General features: G+C 39.4%; 1 long non-coding RNA gene across 3 annotated transcripts in view; it reads right to left on the bottom strand.

The window, feature by feature from the left end:
- LOC125923627 (uncharacterized) overlaps positions 1-20,228 on the bottom strand; it is a 61,823-nt gene that overhangs the window by 30,417 nt on the left and 11,178 nt on the right. Inside the window, exon 4 of one of the 3 annotated variants that reach the window (XR_007458102.1) lies at positions 15,389-15,719. The exons of the other annotated variants lie outside the window; for them this stretch is intronic. This is a non-coding gene — a long non-coding RNA (uncharacterized LOC125923627). Of the gene's footprint in view, positions 1-15,388; positions 15,720-20,228 lie in introns of those variants that run through there. 3 annotated transcript variants of the gene reach the window in all.

The following is a 20,228-nucleotide window of genomic DNA, read 5'->3' as shown; positions in this document are numbered from 1 at the left end:
GAGCGGGGGAGGGGAAGTGCGTGAGAAGAGAGAATCCCAAGCAGGATCCTCCTTGTCATCAAGGAGCCCAATATGGGTCTCGATCTCATGAACCTTGAGATCATGACCTGAGCCGAATTCAAGAGTCGGATGCTTAACTGACTGAGCCACCCAGGCGTAAGAACTACTTTAAAACAAAAATTTTTAATGTTTATTTATTTTTGAGAGACAAAGCATGAGTGGGGAGGGGCAGAGGAAGAGGGAGACACAGAGTCAGAAGGGAGCTCCAGGCTCTGAGCTGTCAGCACAGAGCCCGACGGGGGGCTCGAACTCACAAACCGTGAGATCATGACCTGAACCAAAGTTGGATGCTCAACTGACTGAGCCACACAGGAGCCCCTGGAGAACTATCTTTTTGAGTTGGATCATTCTTATGGAGTGGCAAGATGTGACTGCAATGGTTTTACAGTTCTATTCTTATTATATGGTGCGGATACTTAAAGTATTTTATATTAAATTTGCATCCTGAGGCTTCTTAACAAAAGCAACAAGATGGAACAAATTATTCAAAATCACCAACTCTCCAACAATATCATTCAGAGCAAAAGAAAAATAATTTTTTGGTCCAGGATCCTGTGCAATCTGGGATTTCATACGGCATTGAGTTGCCACATTACTTGGTTCTTCTTTCATCTGAATAATTCCTCAGACTTGTGTGTGTGTGTGTGTGTGTGTGTGTGTGTGTGTGTGACTTTGACATTTTTGGAGCACCAGGCTGGTTGCTTTACAGAATGTCCCTCAATTTGTATTTGTCTGATGGTCCCTCATGCTTAGACTCAGGTCATGTGTTTGGAGCAGGAAAAAAACAGAAGTGATGTGTTCTCAATGCATCCTGTCACATATGTTGATGTGTCCCAGTAGTCATTACGTTAACTGCAGCTCTTGTGTTGAGGAAATGTCTGTATGGTTTCTCCACTGTAAAGTTACTGTATTTTTTCTTTGTAATTAAAAAGTAATTTGTGGGGAGATATTTTGAGATTGTATCTTGTTTCTCATCAAACTTTCATTTACCCAGTCATCCATTGATGATTATTTTTTTTTTTATAATTTTTTTGTTTTATTTACTTTTGAGAGAGAGACAGAATGCGAGTGTGGGAGGAGCAAAGAGAGAGGGAGACACAGAATCTGAAGCAGGCTCCAGGCTCTGAGCTGTCAGCACAGAGCCCGACGCGGGGCTTGAACTCATGAGCTGTGAGATCATGACCTGAGCCAAAGTCGGATGCTCAACCAACTGAACCACCCAGGCACCCCATCCGTTCATGATTCTTGACTGAACCAATATTACTGTGATGGTTACAAACGGTGGCATAAAGATATTTTTTAGTTTGAATCTCTTTAAAATATATTTGTTTACATGTTTATAAAATGTATACAATGCCAGAGAAAATCACACAGCTCAAATCAGCAATCCAAAGAGGCTGTGAAGTGGCAAAGACAAATAAAAATTTGTACAAATAACAAACACTGATGAGAAGTAAGAATAAGCAAGTCTTGCATTGCCTAAACCTGTCTTTTGATCAGTAACCGTAAGGTGAAAGAACTTGAGAAACCCTTTAAATTTTGTCAGACATGTCTTGGGACATAATGAAAAGGGTCTCCCCACCCAATGTAAACTTGAAAAAGGATGTTTGTGGGCTTAACTGGAACTTACTGTCGCATCAAGAACTTATCACAGGGATGAAATTAACTCTACTTATGAATTCAAGCCTTATAAGACTGCTTCCATATGGCTTGCTTTTGTATTTGTCCAAATAAATTTGAGTGTTTTCCTTATTGATAACTTAAGCAAAATTATTTAATTACTGAATATTTAAAACATACAGGAAATAATATTACAAACAACCATTTAGTCATCACTCTCAATTTAAATATTTATATTTTACCATCTTTGCTTAAGAATGCTTTTTCTTTAAATAAAAAAAGTCATATTATAATAAATATACACACCTAATATTGTTTTCTGCATGTTACATTATATGCAAGTTGTATCATATTAAATATATCCTATCACTATTTACTTTCATTTTTACTTAAAATAATATTTTTGAAATTTATCTACCTTAATACATGTAGATATGATTTACTTATTTTAACTACTTATGGAAATCTACTGTGTGAATAATAACATTTTTTATTAATTTCCCAGCTGATAACTAGACTGTTTTTATTTTTTTACTTCTTGCTGTTTCAAAAGGTGTAATAAATATCCTGATATGTTCTTTGTGTATACGTTGGGCAAGTTTCTCTGTAGTAAACAAACAAACAAAAAAATAGCCCTGAGTCATGGTGCAACCACATCTTGAGTTTCACTAGATATTGCCAAATGGGTTTCCAAATGGCTGTACCAATTTAAACTCTTATCAGCAACTCACATCCTTTCCTACACTTGTGTTGTCAGATTTTATACTTTGTTTCCAACTGGAAGGATAAGAATGATCACTTTATAACTTAAATTTGCATTCCCTTTTTTAATTGAAGTATAGTTGACATACAATGTTTTATTAGTTCCAGGTCTACAACATAGTGATTTGACAATTCTATACATTATTCTAGCTCATTGTAAGTACAGTTACCACCCGTCACCATACAATGTTATGACAATATTGATAACATTCTCTACGTTGTACTTTTCATCCCAGTGACTTATTTATTGTACCTCTTAATCTCTGCCACCTATTCCAGCCATCCTCCTAACCCCTTCCCCTCTGACAACCACCAATTTGTTCTCTGCATTTATGATTCTATGTTTTTTAATTGTTTGTTTTTTAGATTTCACATTAAGGGAAAGCATATGATATCCATCTTTCTTTGTCTGACTTATTTCACTTAGCATAATATCCTCTAGATCCATCCATTTTGTTGCAAATGTCAAGATCTTATTCTTTTCTATGGCTGAGTAACATTCCATCTTCTTTATCCATTCACCAGCCAGTGGACACTTGGGTTACTTCCATACCTTGGCTATTGTAAATAATGCTACAAAAAACCAGAGGTGCATATATCTTTTCAAATTAATGTTTTCATTTTCCTTGGGTAAATACATAGTATTGGAATTACTGGATCGTGTAGTATTGGAATTACTGGATTGTACAGTATTTCTATTTCCAATTTTTGGAAGGAACTCCATACTGTTTTCCACAGTGGTTGCACCATTTGCATCTCTTAATTTGTGGTGGAAGAGCTTCTTTTCATGTTTTTTGCTATTGGGTCTTCTTTCTCTGTAATATACCTGTTTATATCTTTGCTCGTTTTCGTTTGGGTTGTCATATTCTTTGTAAGAGTTCTTTATTTATTATGGAGTTTAATCTTTGTTCTATGCCTTGCAAACACTTTCTCCCTCCTTTAAAATTGGTCACTTTGTTTATAAGGTTCTAGATAAATAGAGATTTTAAGTTTAATGTGGCTAAAATTATTAATCATATAATTTCTTTTGTTTTCTGTCTTAAAAACCAGACAATTGCCGGCGCCTGGGTGGCTCAGTCGGTTAAGCGTCCAACTTTGGCTCAGGTCATGATCTCGCAGTCCATGGGTTCGAGCCCTGCATCAGGCTCTGCACTGAGAGCTCAGAGCCTGGGGCCTGCTTCAGACTGTGTCTCCCTCTCTCTCTGCATCTCCCTCGCTCACACTGTCTCTCTCTCTCAAAAATAAACAAACATTAAAAAAACAACAACAGACAATTAGCCTAGTACTTACAGAATTTACCTGGATGAGACCTGTTTGTCTGTTTTATACATTCCCTGGTTCTATATCCCTAAATGTCTATGGAAATAGAAGAAACTGAGAAAAATTCTTAGAATTTGAAGATAGTAATCTTTATTTTTTTTTAACGTTTATTTATTTTTGAGAAAGCTCAAGTAGGGGAGGGGCAGAGGGGGACAGAGGATCCAAAGTGGGCTCTGCCCTGACAGCAGCTAGCCTAATGTGGGGCTTGAACTCAGGAACCACGAGATCATGACCTTAGTCGAAGGTGGATGCTCAACCAACTAAACCACCTAGGTGCCCCAGAGCTAGTTGATAATCTTAAGACTGGCCATGAGAAGCTGCACTTTAGGCAAATGTCTTCCCTGGGCTAAATGAAGTTGGTTCTCACCAACTCACAGTTTTAGTACACATCGTAACTGAACTGATGAGAGTTTTCTCCTTGGTGAGTCACAGATAGAAACTAAACCAGGTGGAGATGTCAAAGGAAATTTATTTGCAGCAAATTAAGGAGATCACGGGGAGTAACTTCCAAAGCTGTGACTCCCAAGCAAGGGTGAATGGGTTATTTTTATTTATGGTTAGGATAAATATTTAGAATGGAGAGTCTTGTCATTGCATGTAGAGGCGGGCATAAGGTTGCACGTACGCCTTCAGGAAACATGCCTATACATACATTGTATGTTATGTAAATGAGGCCTGTGCTTCTCGTTGGGTGGAGATTTTAGTATTATAATGAGGTAAAGGTGGGGCACCTGAGTGGCTCAGCCGGTTAAGCATCTGATTTTGGTTCAGGTCATGATCTGGAAGTTTGCTGAGTTTGAGCCCTGCATTGGGCTCTGTGCTGACCATGTGGAGCCTGGAGTCTGCTTTGAGTTCTGTGTCTCCCTTCCTCTCTGCCTCTCTCTCTATCTCTCTAAAAAATAGACAAACAGTTAAAAAAAAAATCTGTAAAAAATTATGAGGCAAAGGTACTGTTCGTCATTTCATGGGTAACTCCATGGTCCATCTGTGCAGGTGTGAGTCAGGAGTTAAGCTCAAACTGGTCCGGGTGGTCTGGGCTGCTGGAGCTCTTCATCTGGGCCGTTATTATTGTTTGAGGAGTATTTTTGGTTTCCATCATGGGAAGCCAGTCGGGTCTTTTGCCTGAGTAAGAGATAAAGCTGGAAAAAAGAGCTTAAGGAAAAATGTGGGACAAAGGTCAGTGGGTTTAAGCAAGTGAGTAGTAACGGTCAGGTCTTGGGGTCTCCTTGGTAACAGTACCAGCTTTTGTTTTGTTTTGGGGAGGGCAGGAGCTGAACCAGATAGATGGGCTTTTGTTCTCTAACAATGATTATCATTCACATTATTCCTAAAAAAATATTTTTTGATGCAAATGGGGAGTATTAATCTGGAATATGATACTCCTTGTTTTCTTTATTAAAAAAAAAAACTTTTTAAGTGTTTGTTTATTTTTTGAGAGATAGATAGAGCATGAGCAGGGAAGAGGCAGAGAGAGAGACACAGAATTGAAGGCAGGCTCCAGGCTGTCAGCACAGAGCCTGAGGTGGGGCTCGAACTCACGAACTGCAAGATCATGCCCTGAGTCGAAGTTGGATGCTTAACCCACTGAGCCACCCAGGCACCCTGGAATATGCTACTCTTTAAAAAAGAAAAACTTGGGGCCCCTGGGTGGCTCAGTCGGTTAAGCGGCCGACTTCGGCTCAGGTCATGATCTCGTGGTCTGTGAGTTCGAGCCCCGCATCGGGCTCTGTGCTGACAGCTCAGAGCCTGGAGCCTGTTTCAGATTCTGTGTCTCCCTCTCTCTGACCCTCCCCTGTTCATGCTCTGTCTCTCCCTGTCTCAAAAATAAATAAAACGTTAAAAAAAAATTAAAAAAAAAAGAAAAACTTAACAAAGAAATATGAGGTCGTTGGTCGCATTACTGCATGGGAGTTGCCAAGATCTCTCTCATAGTGAGGTACTAGTTCTGTGGATGGCAGCTGGGATTTTGTAACACCTGATGTCTAATGCTATGCCATTTGTTAAGAATATCTCTTTCCTGGAAGGATTAGATGAGTAGCTACTTTTCCTATCCATAATGAAACTCCACTCATCCCCAACTCTGCCTTGCTGAACGCTTGAATAGTAGGATGTATATACAAAGATGATACACTGCCTATCTTTTTTCCACCAGGGAGAAAAACGTAGCATAGCTTCCTTTTTACTGACTGTGAGAACTAGAAAAGTTACTTTCTCCCCAAGACTAGTTGTGTGAATCAAACCAAGTTTTAAAAGCTTCAGTGAATTTTCCTCATTATATAAACTGTTTTAAAGCAAAATTAAAGAACAACCTATTAATCATCATCAATACTAAAAATTATACCCTCACTTCACTGATTCTCCACAGATATTTAACCCCCAGAAAGGCGGGGCTGAGAGGATCACTGCTTTACAATGCTTTCTTTCACTTTTGTAAGTGATGCTTTCCTCATTTTTTACAATAATCTGTCTAGCCTGTACTAAGGACTGTTTTTATTCTTAAACGATTGAGTTTTTATTTTATTTTTTGTAAAATCATTACTTTAAATTCAGTAAAAGAGTTAACAAGGATAGTTTTTAAAAAAATAACTTTGAAAAGCTGATCATAGAAAGGATACATACTAATCATAGAACATGGAAAAAATACCAAAAAGGAATATAAAAATCTACAAGCATACCAGCCAGAGATAACAACTATTAATATTTTATATCATAATTTCAGTCTTTTTTCTATGCATATATCTGTATATTTTAACCAAAGATGAGATCATCAAGTCCATTTGTTTTATCGATTTATTTTTCCCTATTCTTTTTTGGTTTAACATTTTACTATATTACTAAATATTCTTCTAAAATATTATCATATTTAAGACATTCTTATATTATATGCATATAAAATATGAATAATATTCTATCATAGGGTTGGGTCATAATATATGTAAATATACCCAATCATTTATTTTTATGTTATGGGTTTTAAGAATGATGATGCAGCTCATTTTTTTTTTTATAAATTTTTCTAATGTTTATTTATTATTGAGAGACAGAGAGACACAGAGTGTGAGCAGGGGAGGGGGCAGAGAGAGAGGGGGAGACACAGAATCCGAAGCAGGCTCCAGGCTCTGAGCTGTCAGCACAGAGCCCGACGCAGGGTTCGAACTCACAAACGCCAAGATCATGACCTGAGCCGAAGTCAGTCACCTAACCAACTGAGCCACGCAGGTGCCCCTGATGCAGCTCATTTTTAATAACTGTTTTTAAAGTTTATTTACTTTGAGAAAGAGATAGAGCATGTGAGTGGGGGAGGAGCAGAGAGAGAGGGAGAGAGAGAATCCCATGCGGGCTGATGGGGGAGCATAAGGCAAACTAATTAATACCCTGCAAACAGCGCACCCCCTCTCCCACACCCTCTCCTCCCCGCCCCCCGCCGCCCCAGGTGGGATATGTATGATATTCCTCAGGCACTTCTAGCTGCCCAAGAACAAAGGAAAGGAAAGAAAATAAGTGGTTAACTGATAGAGATCACAGTCGTGCAGGACATGAGTCTCCATCAGTTCACATAGATCTTGGTAAATCACAAGAAAAAGGCAATCTTATCAATAGCCAAATCTCCAGAAATGTATAGACTCAGTTTCCTGGAGCCCCAACATCACCTTCCCTGCATAATGATGTGAGGGACAAAGGCAAGAAGGAAATGGCAGGTAAAATTAAATTTACAACCTGCAGCCCACTGATAAATACTTGAAGCAAATACAGAACATAACATTTCTCCAGGAACCCCATATTGTCATAATGTTAATGCCTTACTTGAGGGAAAATAACCTTAGGGAGGCCTCTGACACCCTTTGAGTCTTCTTTTGCATATCAAAGTCCTTCTGGAGACCTCCCTTCTGCCTTTGCCTCCCCCAACTCCATAGTATATAACCAGTCACTCCTCACAGCCCCAGTGCAGCTCTTACTGCCCACAGGTCCATTCCCTGTGCCTTAATAAAATCACCTTTTTTTGCACCAAAGATGGCTCAAGGATTCTTTCTTGGCCATCAGCTCCAAACCTCTATCACTACAAAACCCCATCACAGAGCCTGATGGATGTCTTGAACCCACGAAACGTGAGATCATGACCTGAACCGAAATGAAGAGTTGGAGGCTTAACTGACTGAACCACCCAGGCGCCCCTCATTCTTAATAACTTTCAATGCAGGTCCATGAATATTTCTTTAAGTTAGTCCCACAATGGAATTGCTCAATCAAATGGTACACAAATTTTTAGGGCTTTTCATATTCACTCTAAAATTTCCCCTGTTAAAACTTACGTAATTTATGCATTTCAAAGTATTTTAACCCTTATTTTTTACTTTCTTACAGGTAAGTTTTTTTGTTTTTTTTTAATGTTTGTTTATTTTTGAGAGAGAGAGAGAGAGAGAGAAACATAGTGCGAGCAGGGGAGGAGCAGAAAGAGGGGGACTCAGAATCCAAAGCAGGTTCCAGGCCCTGAGCTGTCAGCACAGAGCCCCATGTGGGCTCGAACTCACAAACCAGGAGATCATGACCTGAGCTGAAGTCAGATGCTTAACTGGCTGAGCCCCCCAGGAGCCCCATAGGTGTGTCTCTTTTTAAATGTTTATTTTGAGTGAGAGAGAGCGAGAGTGAGCGTGAGCGGAGGGAGCAAGCCTGCCTGTGGGGGAAGGGCAGAGAGAGGGAGAGACAGAAGAATCCCAAGCAGGCCCTATGTTCTCAGTGCAGAGAGGGCCCCAACCCAGAGCCACAAGGTCATGACCTGAGCTAAAATCAAGGGTTGGAGGCTTAACTGACTGGGCCACCCAGGCGCCCCGAGCATGTCTCTTTTTAGAATGCGTCAGGAAGGTTGACCCATCTACCTGCTGACCCTTCTACCTGGAATGCCTGCTTGCGCCAGGTGATACCACTGATGCTTCTCAGGGCCTTTGCCCGGAAATATTTAAGTAAACATTTTCAAGGCCTGTGAAAATCTTGGATCCAACAGGTTTGCCTCATCCCCTCCCTTAAACTCTCAAAATTAAACTCCTTCTCTTAAGTTTCTCATAAATTCCTCCGTGTCTGGGTGGAACTAGCAGAATTCCAGGCAGGATCTTTAAGTCTCCTTGTACGTTACTCTAGGTCTTAAATTTCCCTGGGAGGGAGCTCCATTGCCAATATTTGTTCCCTACATGCAACACACACAGGAGCTGGAATATGAGTGAGGGAGGTTGACCAACTTCTGAGCTCCATGGATTCTCCTATACTTTTTCTGCACCCTCTCTAGGTTTGATGAGTGTTTCTATGTTGGATTTTGGTGATGGGGAAGGAACTGGCTTCTCTGAATGCATTTGCTTTCTAATTCACTTTTTGGGTGGGGTAGTGGGGAGCTCACATCTGGACATTCCTTTTAAACGTAGAAAGCTATAATTTAGCATCTTTATTCTCACATCCAGAACTGACCATTGCTTTGACACTTTCCAGAAGGTGGCTCTTGTCTTGCAGCCTTTGGAAGAGAGAGATCGTAGGTAATGGTGTGGGGAATAAAATACATAGACTAACACCTCACAGAATCATCCCACCACAGAGCTCATGAATATTACATTTTGCAGGATGAAATGGTTATGTTGTAATAAGTGAAAATAATAGGAAAATGTATTTTCCCCATGACTACAGCTATATGAAATTACAATGTCTGTATAGGAAATAAGACAAGATGAGGAATACTAAATTGCTAATCTTGGTTACCTCTAGAGCTCTGGGATTACGCATGAGATTTTATCTCTATATTAGCCAAAATGCTTGTAATCACTTTGATAAATAGGAAAAAATAAATTTACCAAAACAAATAGAGAAATGTCTTTCATTGCTTGCTGGTACATTTCCTTGAATGGACCTTGCATGATCAAGAAATAACCTACATTTATACATAAAGATCCCATCCTCCTGTGGTAAGCTACCGTAGTGTTTTAATAATCTTCTTGGTTAGAAGTCTTCCTTCTATCTGTCATTGAATGTCTTCTGGTACATTATTATAATTATTATTATAGTGTCTCTGGCTAAAATAAAGTTGGAGTTTGTTGTTTAGCTAACGTTACCACCATGGTTAACCACAAAAGAAAAGTATCTTTATGTATTATATATAACAATACGTTGGTTAAACTATTCGTTGTTTATTGAAAGCATTACAAACTGTGTAAACTTCTGTCATAATGTATCATAATATAGTGGAATAAATGTGAGCAGGAATGAAATCACTTATCTGTGTGTTCTCAGCATCTACCAGACTTACAGCACATAAGAGGGACTCCCAACAAAGGATTGTTAAATCAACGGATTAAATTAAAAAAAATTTAAATTATGATCATTTCCTCAGAATATAAATGATTGGGGGTGGGGGCACCTGGGTGGTTCAGTCGGTTAGGCGTCCGACTTCAGCTCAGGTCATAATCTCACAGTTGGTGGGTTCCAGCCCCGCCTCAGGCTCTGTGCTGACAGCTCAGAGCCTGGAGCCTGCTTCGGATTCTGTGTCTCCTCCTCTCTCTGCCCCTCCCATGTTCATGCTCTGTCTCTCTCTGTCTCTCAATAATAAATAAACATTAAAAAAAAAATATATATATAAATGATCAGAAATACCTTGATTTTTGAAAAATCTCTGGAAAAATCCAAATCAAGACTTTCATTAGATATTTTTGAAGAAAATTATCCTCAACTACAATAGAAGGGGTTTTGCCTGGACAGCCTCTAAGTCTTTCACCGTCTATTAAAATGTATAATTCTCCAATTTTATGACTCATTGGATTATAAATGCCAAAATATTGAAAACTAGTTATTTTTCATTTTTAAATATTGTTTCCTTTATTTTAAGAAAAACATATTAAAAAATAAAAAAGAATTGGCATAGTTAGGCCAGACCTATATTTTCAATGGAAACAGAGCTGAGCAGATTCAGACAGCAGAGCTCTGTGACCAAACAATCCTCGCTCAACATGACAGAATGGAGTCTATTTTTACATGTAGAAAGGATAATTTTTAAAAAAAACAGCTCTATGCTTTAAACAGTCTTTTCACACTCCATATTGACTGTGCACATGGCTTGAAATAAAATAGAATTAGAGTATGGTAGAAATACTACAGGGCAGCTCATTGACAATCAACAACTTTGAAATCTTGGATTGTAAAATCACAGAATTTACCTGGAGAAGGAGGAAAAAATGAAATCCATTATCAAGCAAAGTGCTTTTCAGCCTCTAGTCCAGAATTTTGTGTAGTTTCAGCAATGGCCCAAAGAAGAAGCAATTCAGACCAAAGTGAATCCCACCAGGTCTGTTCCAATTTGAAGTCTCCGTTTTAAAGTGGGGGTAATCAACCCCTAGTCTGGAGTTCCTGAAATATCCCTGAGCAGTTTGTGGGTAGTTTTAGGGTCAACTACGGAATCTCATTCAGTCTAAGATGACTAAAGTTCCCTTAATATTATGAGCTCAGGTTGTGGAAAATTCAATGGCAGTATTTCCCAAGGTGTAATGGCTAGTGTATTTAAAGTAATGCCATTTTCCCTGCCCACTTCTCTGTGAACGTACTACCGTGGTATGCTCTGGTCCATGCTGTCCAATATGTGGCCATTAAGTACATATGGCTACTGATTACCTGTAACTGGCTAATCCAAACTGGATGTTCTGTAAGTGTAAAATAAACACCGAATTTTGAAAGCTTAGCACAAAAAATAATGTGTCTGGAAACCAATTTGACAATAAATTTCATATTTAAAAAAAACAAAAAATAATGTAAAATATCTCACGAATACTTTTTTGTATAGTTATATGTATAAATGACCATATTTTGGATAAACTCAGTTAAATAAGACACACATACACACAGGAATGTTACTCAGCCATAAAAAAAGAATGAGATATTGTCCTTTGTGACAACATGGGTGGACCTGGTATTATGCTAAGTGAAATAAGTCAGGCACAGAAAGAAGACACCACATGATTTCACTTACATGTAGAATCTAAAAAAAACAGAACCAATGAATAAACAAGCGAGAAACAGACCCTTAGAAACAAATCAAGCTGGTGGTTGTCAAAGAGGAGATGGGGGGATGGGGAAAATAGAAGAAGGGCACTAAGAGGTACACATTTCCAGTTATAAAATAAATAAGTCTCAGAGATGAAAAGTACAGCACAAGAAATATAATCAGGAATACTGTAATAATGTCACATGGTGACAGATGGTGTCTACACTTATGGTGAGTGAGCACTGAGTAATGTATAGACATGTTGAATCATTATGTTGTACACCTGAAACTTATATAACATTGTATATTAATTATACTTCAGTGAAGAAATGAGATATATTATTAACCTCAACTTTGCCTATTTCTTTTCACCGTCTTTCAAAGAGGCTATTAAAACATTTTCCTTTATGTGTGGTCTACATTTGTGGTGTACATTATATTTCCACCTGACCGTGCTGCTCTGGACAGACAGCACCTGCAAAAGCTCCTGTCCATCCCAACTTTCCACTCCCACAGCATGCTGGGAGTTGTACCTGGGACCACTAGAGAAGGCTCTGGCTCAGGTAGAATGAAGAGAATTTATCTGATGGCCAACAGCAGGGGGAAAGCCCAGTGCTGGGTGCTCCGGTTGAGTCTGGGGCTGAGAGCAAATGAAACAGAGGGAGAAAATAACACATCTTTGCACCTTGTTTCCTTAAGTAGATTTATCTCAGTGAGTAAATTAAAAAAAAAAAAAACATGTCAGTACAATTAGGTCTGTGGATGTGTGTATATGGCCACTGAAGTTTGTTTTTTACATCAAGGTGACTGTTTACTTAAGATTATTTGAATAAAACTGTTGACATAAATATATATATATATATATTTAATATTATTTGCTGGTTTTTATTGTGAATTCTTAACTTTTCTATGTCATACAGCATGGGGTTCATTATCTCCATCACATCAGGAGAAGCTAGCTTTGGGCCATTCAAGGAAGGAGAGGAGCTAGTTAACTAGGCTGTCCCACACTGTTTTTCTCTAACATTATCTACACAGCAGTCACATTCTCCGGTTGCATTCCTTGGACTCATAATCAAAGTGCCTGCACTTAGGACCTGTGTGAGGAGTTGGTAATATGTATGCCAAGCTGTACTTTTCAATGTTTCTATCAGCCCCTGAGGACTCCAGTTGCATTATTATGAAAGGTGTTTAAGAACTTCCCGTAGGGTACAAGAGGGGCACCGGGGTGGCTCAGTCAGTTAAGCGCCCAACTTCGACTCAGGTTATGATCTCACTGGTCGTGCGTTCAAGTCCTGCATCAGGCTCTGTGCTGACAGCTCAGCACCTGGAACCTGCTTCGGATTCTGTGTCTTCCTCTCTCTGCCCCTCCCCCACTCACACTGTCTCTCTCTCTCTCTCTCTCTCTCTCTCAAGAATAACAAAACATTTAAAAAAATTAAAAAGGGTACAAGAATTCTACTAAAGATTTTTTTTTTCTGTTAAAGTTCACAATGCAGGAAATTATAAAGGGCAGAAAAACAGCCTGAGAATGAAGGCAGTTTTGAAAACAGAGCTGAGTTCATTAACCATCTTCTTCCACCAAGAGAAGTTTTTTACTCACTTGCTTGGCCATTTGCACCCAGCTAGGTGCAAATTGAAGGTATACAGTAGGTGCTAATCTTGCAAGCAGTTAAGAAGAAACCTTGATATAATGTTATATGTTCATTATAACAATAAATAAGAAGAGGAAACAGGGGACAGCTTCTAGTATGTATCTGAAAATTTCAAAATGAAGAACCTCAAAATTAGCAAAGAAGGAAAGAAATTTCTCTTAAAGGAGAAAGATGTTTGCTTTTACCTATTAGAAAAGATCAAGAGGTCTGCTATCAATTCGAGCAGACTCCCTAATAAGTAACAACAATGTGCCTGCCTGGCCAAATTTTCCTATGGGCTTTGTTCCCGCTATTGTTTAGAAGCCAAGAATTAAGTTGAACTGAAAAAGCCTAGCTTGTTTTCGGTCATCATATTGTGTTATCAATGTTATGAAATAACACACAATGTTAGAAAAACAAGTACAGCAAAAGGGAGTTCTTTATAACTGCTTTATTTCTGTATTTAAACCAGTTCTTGGGGAAAAGGGAACAGACGAGGCAAAAATGTTTCTCCTATTTTATTAATACGTGTAGTACAAAATCCTTTTAGTGTGGAACTCATTTGGCTGAGCACCTCTGAGAGGAAACCTCTGGGAGATGGTGTAGGACATGCCTTGATCTCAGTTTCTTATATAACCAGTTGCAGCTGTTAGGGACCCCATGACACCAGGGCATAAGACATCATAGTCCTTATTTTTCTAAACCAAATGTCATCAGCTTTGAGCTCTCATCCATGTACCTAGCAGGATATCAAATCTCAGCTACTGTTCAAGCCCTTGTCCTCCCTTCCACAGAATCATACAAGAATCACAGGCTAACACTGCCCCACTTTGAGAGGAGGCCTATACTTAAGTCCTTGGATATTGACTTCATTCCCACTGTCCATTCAAAGGATTGGAGGTTGAAAAATTCACATAGACATCAGATATTGTCCCCCATTTGTTGAGAGTTGCTTTATTAGTCACTTGGGCTGACAAAAAATACTACAGACTGGGTGGCTTAAACAACAGAAATATATCTTCTCACAGTTCTGGAGGCTGGACGTCTAACATCAAGGTGAGAGTTAGCATGGTTTCTCCTGAGGCCTCTCTCCTTGGCTTATCCACAAGCACCTTCTCACTGTGTGTTCATCTGGTCTACTCTCTGTGCACACATGCTCCTGGTTTCTTCCTCTTCTTACAAGGACACCAGTCCCACTGGATTAAGACTATGTTTATGGGGCGCCTGGGTGGCTCAGTCGGTTGAGCGTCCGACTTCAGCTCAGGTCATAATCTCGCCATCCCTTCATCTCAGGTCATAATCTTGCCATCCGTGAGTTCAATCCCTGCGTCAGGCTCTGGGCTGACAGCTCAGAGCCTGGAGCCTGCTTCGGATTCTGTGTCTCCCACTCTCTCTGCCCCTCCCCCACTCACACTCTGTCTCTCAGTCTCAAAAGTGAATAAATGTTAAAAAAAAAAAAAAAAAAGACATTTATGACCAAAACTTAATTACTTTCTTATAGGCCCTAATTCCAAATACAGTCACATTGGGGGTTAGGACTCCAACCTATGAATTTTGGGGAGGAGGCAAAGACACAATTTCATCCATAACAGTTGCCCTTGAAGGAGTTAACTGGAGCCCCAGGGGTTAGTGTAAAGGGATTGGGAATTCAGACTTGGATGAATTCAGAGGTGAGGAGGAAAGGCTGTGAACTGAGATCTGAGAGGTTTCTGCTTTCACCTTCTTCCTTCTTAACTCAAAGCTGGATCATATCTCTCCATCTAAAGCCAGCCAGGTGAATCCTTTTCAACCGGCCAGAAACACAGCCAATCTGCACTTTTCTCCCAAGTGATTTTGTGTTTTCTGTGTTTTTAAAGATCTTTTCCTTTCCCTTCTTTTCCTTTCTCACCCCCTCCCCTCCCTTCCTCCCTTCCTCCTATCTTCCTTCTTTCCTTCCTCCCTCCCTCCCTTCCTTCCTTCCTTCCTTCCTTCCTTCCTTCCTTCCTTCCTGGGATGGGTGTCGTAGGATAGGGTGGATATTCATCAGACTGAAGACAAAGATTTTAGTGCCAATGGTTTATTTGGGAGGGGATTCCAGAGAGCACTCATAAAGAAAGAGGCATGAAAGTTTGCATGACTAAAGAGTTATTAGTGAGCAGATTATCACTGAGGGTAACTGGGCCTCAATCCTGTTGGGATCCACGGTGAACATGACCCAGAGTTGTCCCATCCAAGGGCAGGGGAACTGGGGTATTTTTTCCTCCACTTCTCATTCGTCACTGGCTGGTGGCAGCTCCCTGGGGATGGTAACTGACCTGGCATTTCTGGCCTGCTCCCTATAGAAGATCCAAGAAAAAGCTCTTAGGCTGAAGGTGCCTGACAGTGACCTTGTTCTTCTAGAGGAAAGGTCAGGGGATATATGAGGGACACTGACAGCTACTACAGTGGGGTGAGGCAGGGAAAGTAGAGTGACAGCAGGTAGTTTGTAAGAGGGGTGAACTTAGTAATTCAGCGGAACTGGCCCAGAGAAAGATTTTCTTTTTTAAAAAATCAATAAATATGCTGCAATATTAGCAGTACCTATCTCTATTTGCTTTGTTATAGTTACTTTAAAAATATTCTACAATTCAGGGGCACCTGGGTGGCTCAGTGGGTTAAGCATCTAACTTTGGCTCAGGTCACGATTTCACAGTTTTGAGTTTGAGCCCCACATCAGGCTCTCTGCTGTCAGCACAGAGCCTGCTTTGGATCCTTTCTCTGCACCTCCCCTGCTCGCGCGCTCTCTCTTTCAAAAATAAATAAACATTAAAAAAAAAAAGAAAGAAAACAATATTCTACAATTCAAACGTAATGTTAATTCTAAAGGTTCTTCTTTGTTAGGTTTAAATCAATGTAATTTTACTATATTTTCCCTCTTTCCATGGCTTTTTCATTTTGCAGGCACAGAATAATGCTGTATGCCAGCCTCTAAAACTTAAATGTCTGCAGGACCTGGTGGTAACATCCACGGGTGAAGTGAGCTGAGAGTAATACAATGGAGTCTATTGAAAAGAGAGTAGGGGGTATTGTGATAAATGCACAACAATGATCTGCCTGAAGGGGGCAGCAGCTACTGATCCTCAGGCAACTGTTGCAGAGTAGGAATGAGGATGTGATTTCAAGGAAAGCTGAGAAGCCGGAATATGCCAAGCTGCCTGATTATTAGCGTGGTGGTTAAGATCATAGACTCTGAAGTTGAATCACAGTCCTACCAGTTATTAACTACGTAACTTTGGGCAAGTTATTCAACTATTCTTGAACCCTCAGTTTTTTCATCTCTTGAATGGGACTAAAGATTGAACTAAAACCAGAAATAGACAAGATTGCTTAACTCACACTCTAATTGAAACCCATTGTTCTAAATTCTCATCACACTTTCTTGAGGCATTGAAGAGGTTTGGCAATGATTGGATCTTTCCAACCTCCAGGCCAAAAAAGTCCTGACACCAACGGAATGCTTTAGAAGACCACGCCCCCTTCCCTGTCCATGATCACTGCTGAACACATACCACCCCCCACCCATGATCACCTGTCTCTGTGTGTTCTTTTGCACGTACCCCTTCAACTTCTCCCTATAAAACTCTAGGTGTCCATCTTGCAGGCCGAGAGGTCAGTTGCTAAGGCTTGAATCTGCCACCTCCCTTGGCTGCTGGCACCCTAAATAAATTTCTCCCTTTCTCTTTTCCAAACCCTCATCTTTTGATTTATCTCTTGTGATGAGTTTATCCAAGTTTGTTCGGCAATAGTGTTGGCAAATCTAGCCAGGAGCTGTTTTCACCTTGTCCGGCTCCCTAGGGATTTCAGCAGGAGGTGGCATCAGTGGTCAGCGTGTCAGGGTTTACCTCTCTCTTGAGATCAGTAATGTTTACAACACAGGGTTGTTGGCAGGATTAAATGGATCGAGTGCTTAGAACCATACTTAGCATTAAATGCTCAATAATTGTTGGCTACTGTCATTATCAGCTGTTAATTAAGATTTTAATTCAACTTTTAATTTTGAGTTAATTATAGATTCACATGTAGTTATGGGACAAAACTATAAAGAGATTTCATATTTCCCAGTTTCCTCCATTGGTAACATCTTGCAAAACTATATAGTAAAATATCACAAGCAGGATTCTGATGTTGATACAATCAATACAGTATTTCCATCTCCATGAGGATCCCTAGTATTGTCCCTTTATAGCCATATCTATGGTGTTCTGCCCATCTTCCTTATTAATACCTAGTAACCACTAATCTGCTCTCCATTTCTACAATTTTGTTATTTCTAGAATGTTATATAAATGGAATTATATACTATGTAATCATTTTTATTGGCTCTTTTCACTCCGCATAATTTTCTGGAGATTTATCCAGATTGTTGGGTGTATCAGTTGAGTGTATAATTGGTTTCTTTTTGTTGCTGTTAGTATGATGAACTACAGTTTAACTATTTTTACCCGCTGAAGGACATAGGGTTTTCCCAGGTTTTGACTATTATAAAGAAAGCTACTATAAACTTTGAGTATAGGTTTTTGTGTGAACTTAAGTTCTCATTTCTCTAGGACAAATGCCTAAGAACAATTGTTGGGTCATAGGATAGTTGAAGGTTTGATTTTTAAAGAAGCTGCCAGACCATTTTCCTGAATAGCTCTAACATTTTACATTCCCAATCACAGTGTATGAGTCATCAAATTTCTCTCCATCGTTACTTGCATTTGATGTTGTCTTATGTTTTATTTCAGCCATTCTGATAGTTGTTTAGTGATATCTCATTGTAATTTTTATTTGTATTTACCAAGCATTGAATCATGTTGAAGATCTTTTCATGTGTTTATTTGCTATCTGTATATGCTGTTCAGTGAAATATCTCTTCATGTCTTTTGCCCATTTTTTCTTTTTTAAGGAGAGACAGAGTATGAACAGGAGAGGGGATCAGAGAAAGGGAGACACAGAATCTGAAGCAGGCTCCAGACTCTGAGCTGTTAGCATAGAGCCTGATGCAGGGCTTAAACTCGTGAGCCATGACATCATGACCTGAGTAGAAGTTGGACGCTGAACCCACTGTGCCACCCAGGCGCCCCTCCATTTTTCTAATTGGATTGTTTATTTTGTTGTGCTGTTCAGTTTTGAGAGCTCTTTATATAGCCTAGATACTAGATACTAGTCTTTATCAGATACATAGTTTGTACATAATTTCTCTCAGTCTGCAGCCTTTTTATCCTCTTAACAGGGACTTTCACAAAGCAGAAGTTTTATTTAATTGAGACATAATTCACATAACTTAAAATTCACCATTTTAGGGGCACCTGGGTGGCTCAATCGGTTGAGCATCCGACTTCGGCTCAGGTCATGATCTCGCGGTCCGTGAGTTCGAGCCCCGCGTCGGATTCTGTGCTGACAGCTCAGAGCCTGGAGCCTGTTTCAGATTCTGTGTCTCCCTCTCTCTCTGACCCTTCCCCATTCACGCTGTCTCTCCCTGTCTCAAAAATAAATAAACATTAAAAAAAATAAAATAAAAAAAAATCACCATTTTAAACTGTAGACTTCAGGGTTCTTTAAAATTGTATACACTATTGTTGTATAACCATTACGACCATCTAATTCCCCAACATTTCCATCACCCTGAAAAGCAACCCCATTCCTATTAGCAGTTAGCCCTAAATTCCCTCCCTCCCTCTATCCCCTGGCAAGCACTAATCTCTTTTCTGTCTCTATGGGTTTCCCTATGCTGGACATTTCATATAAATGAAATGAGTACAGCATGTGGCCTTCTGTGCCTGGCTTCTTTCACTTAGCATCATGTTTTCAAGGTTCATCCATGTTGTAGTGTATATCAGTACTTCATTTCTTTTAATGGTAGAATAATAATCCACTGTGTGTGTGTGTGTGTATGTGTGTGTGTGTATATATATATATATATATATATATATATATATATGATATTTTGTTTATCTGTTTATCAGCTGATGGACATTTTGGTGGTGTTCATTTTTTGGCTATTTGAATAATACTGCAATGAGCATTTGTAGACATGTATTTGTTTGAGTACTTGTTCTCAATTCTTTGGGGTATACACCTAGGAGTGGAACTGCTGGCTCATATCTCAATTATATGTTCAACTTTTTAACTTTAAAATGTTTTGCACAGTACAAAATTTTTTCTTTGTTTTTCAAATACTGAAGCAGTCTTACAGTTCTGGAACAAACCCCACTTGGTCATAGTGTATAATTCTTTTTAACTGAGTTCTATTTAATATTATTTTGCTAAAAATTTTAATGTCAGGGGCACCTGGTGGCTCAGTTGGTTGAGCATCCAACTCTTGGTTTTGGCTCAGGTCATGGTCTCATGGTTCGTGGGTTCAAGCCCCACGATGGGCTCTGTGCTGCAGTGTAGAGCCTGCTTGGGATTCTCTCTCCCTCTCTCTCTGCCCCTCCACCCTGTGTCTCTCTCATTCTCAAAATAAATTTAAAAAAAAATTAAAAAAAATTTTATGTCTATATTCATGAAGAATATTGGTCTGCAGTTTTCCTTTCTGGTACTGTTGTTCTCTGGTTTTGGCATTAGGGTAATACTAGCTTTATAAAATGAATTGGGAAGGGTCCTTTCTTCTTCTATTTTCTGGTGGACATTGTGAAGAATTAAATGTTAATTCTTTAAACATTTGTTAGAATTTTCCAGCAAAACCATTTGGTCTGAAGATTTCATTTGGGGGAGTTTTATTTTTAATTAATTAATTAACTTATTTTTGAGAGGGGGGGTGCAATAAGTGAGGGTGAAGAGAGGGAGAGGGAGAGGGAGAGGGAGAGGGAGAGGGAGAGGGA

This window comes from Panthera uncia, chromosome B1 (assembly GCF_023721935.1).
Source record: "Panthera uncia isolate 11264 chromosome B1, Puncia_PCG_1.0, whole genome shotgun sequence".
NCBI lineage: Eukaryota > Metazoa > Chordata > Mammalia > Carnivora > Felidae > Panthera > Panthera uncia.
The sequence above is the reverse complement of the archived record's forward strand: the minus strand, read 5'-3'. Positions and strand labels throughout refer to the sequence as shown.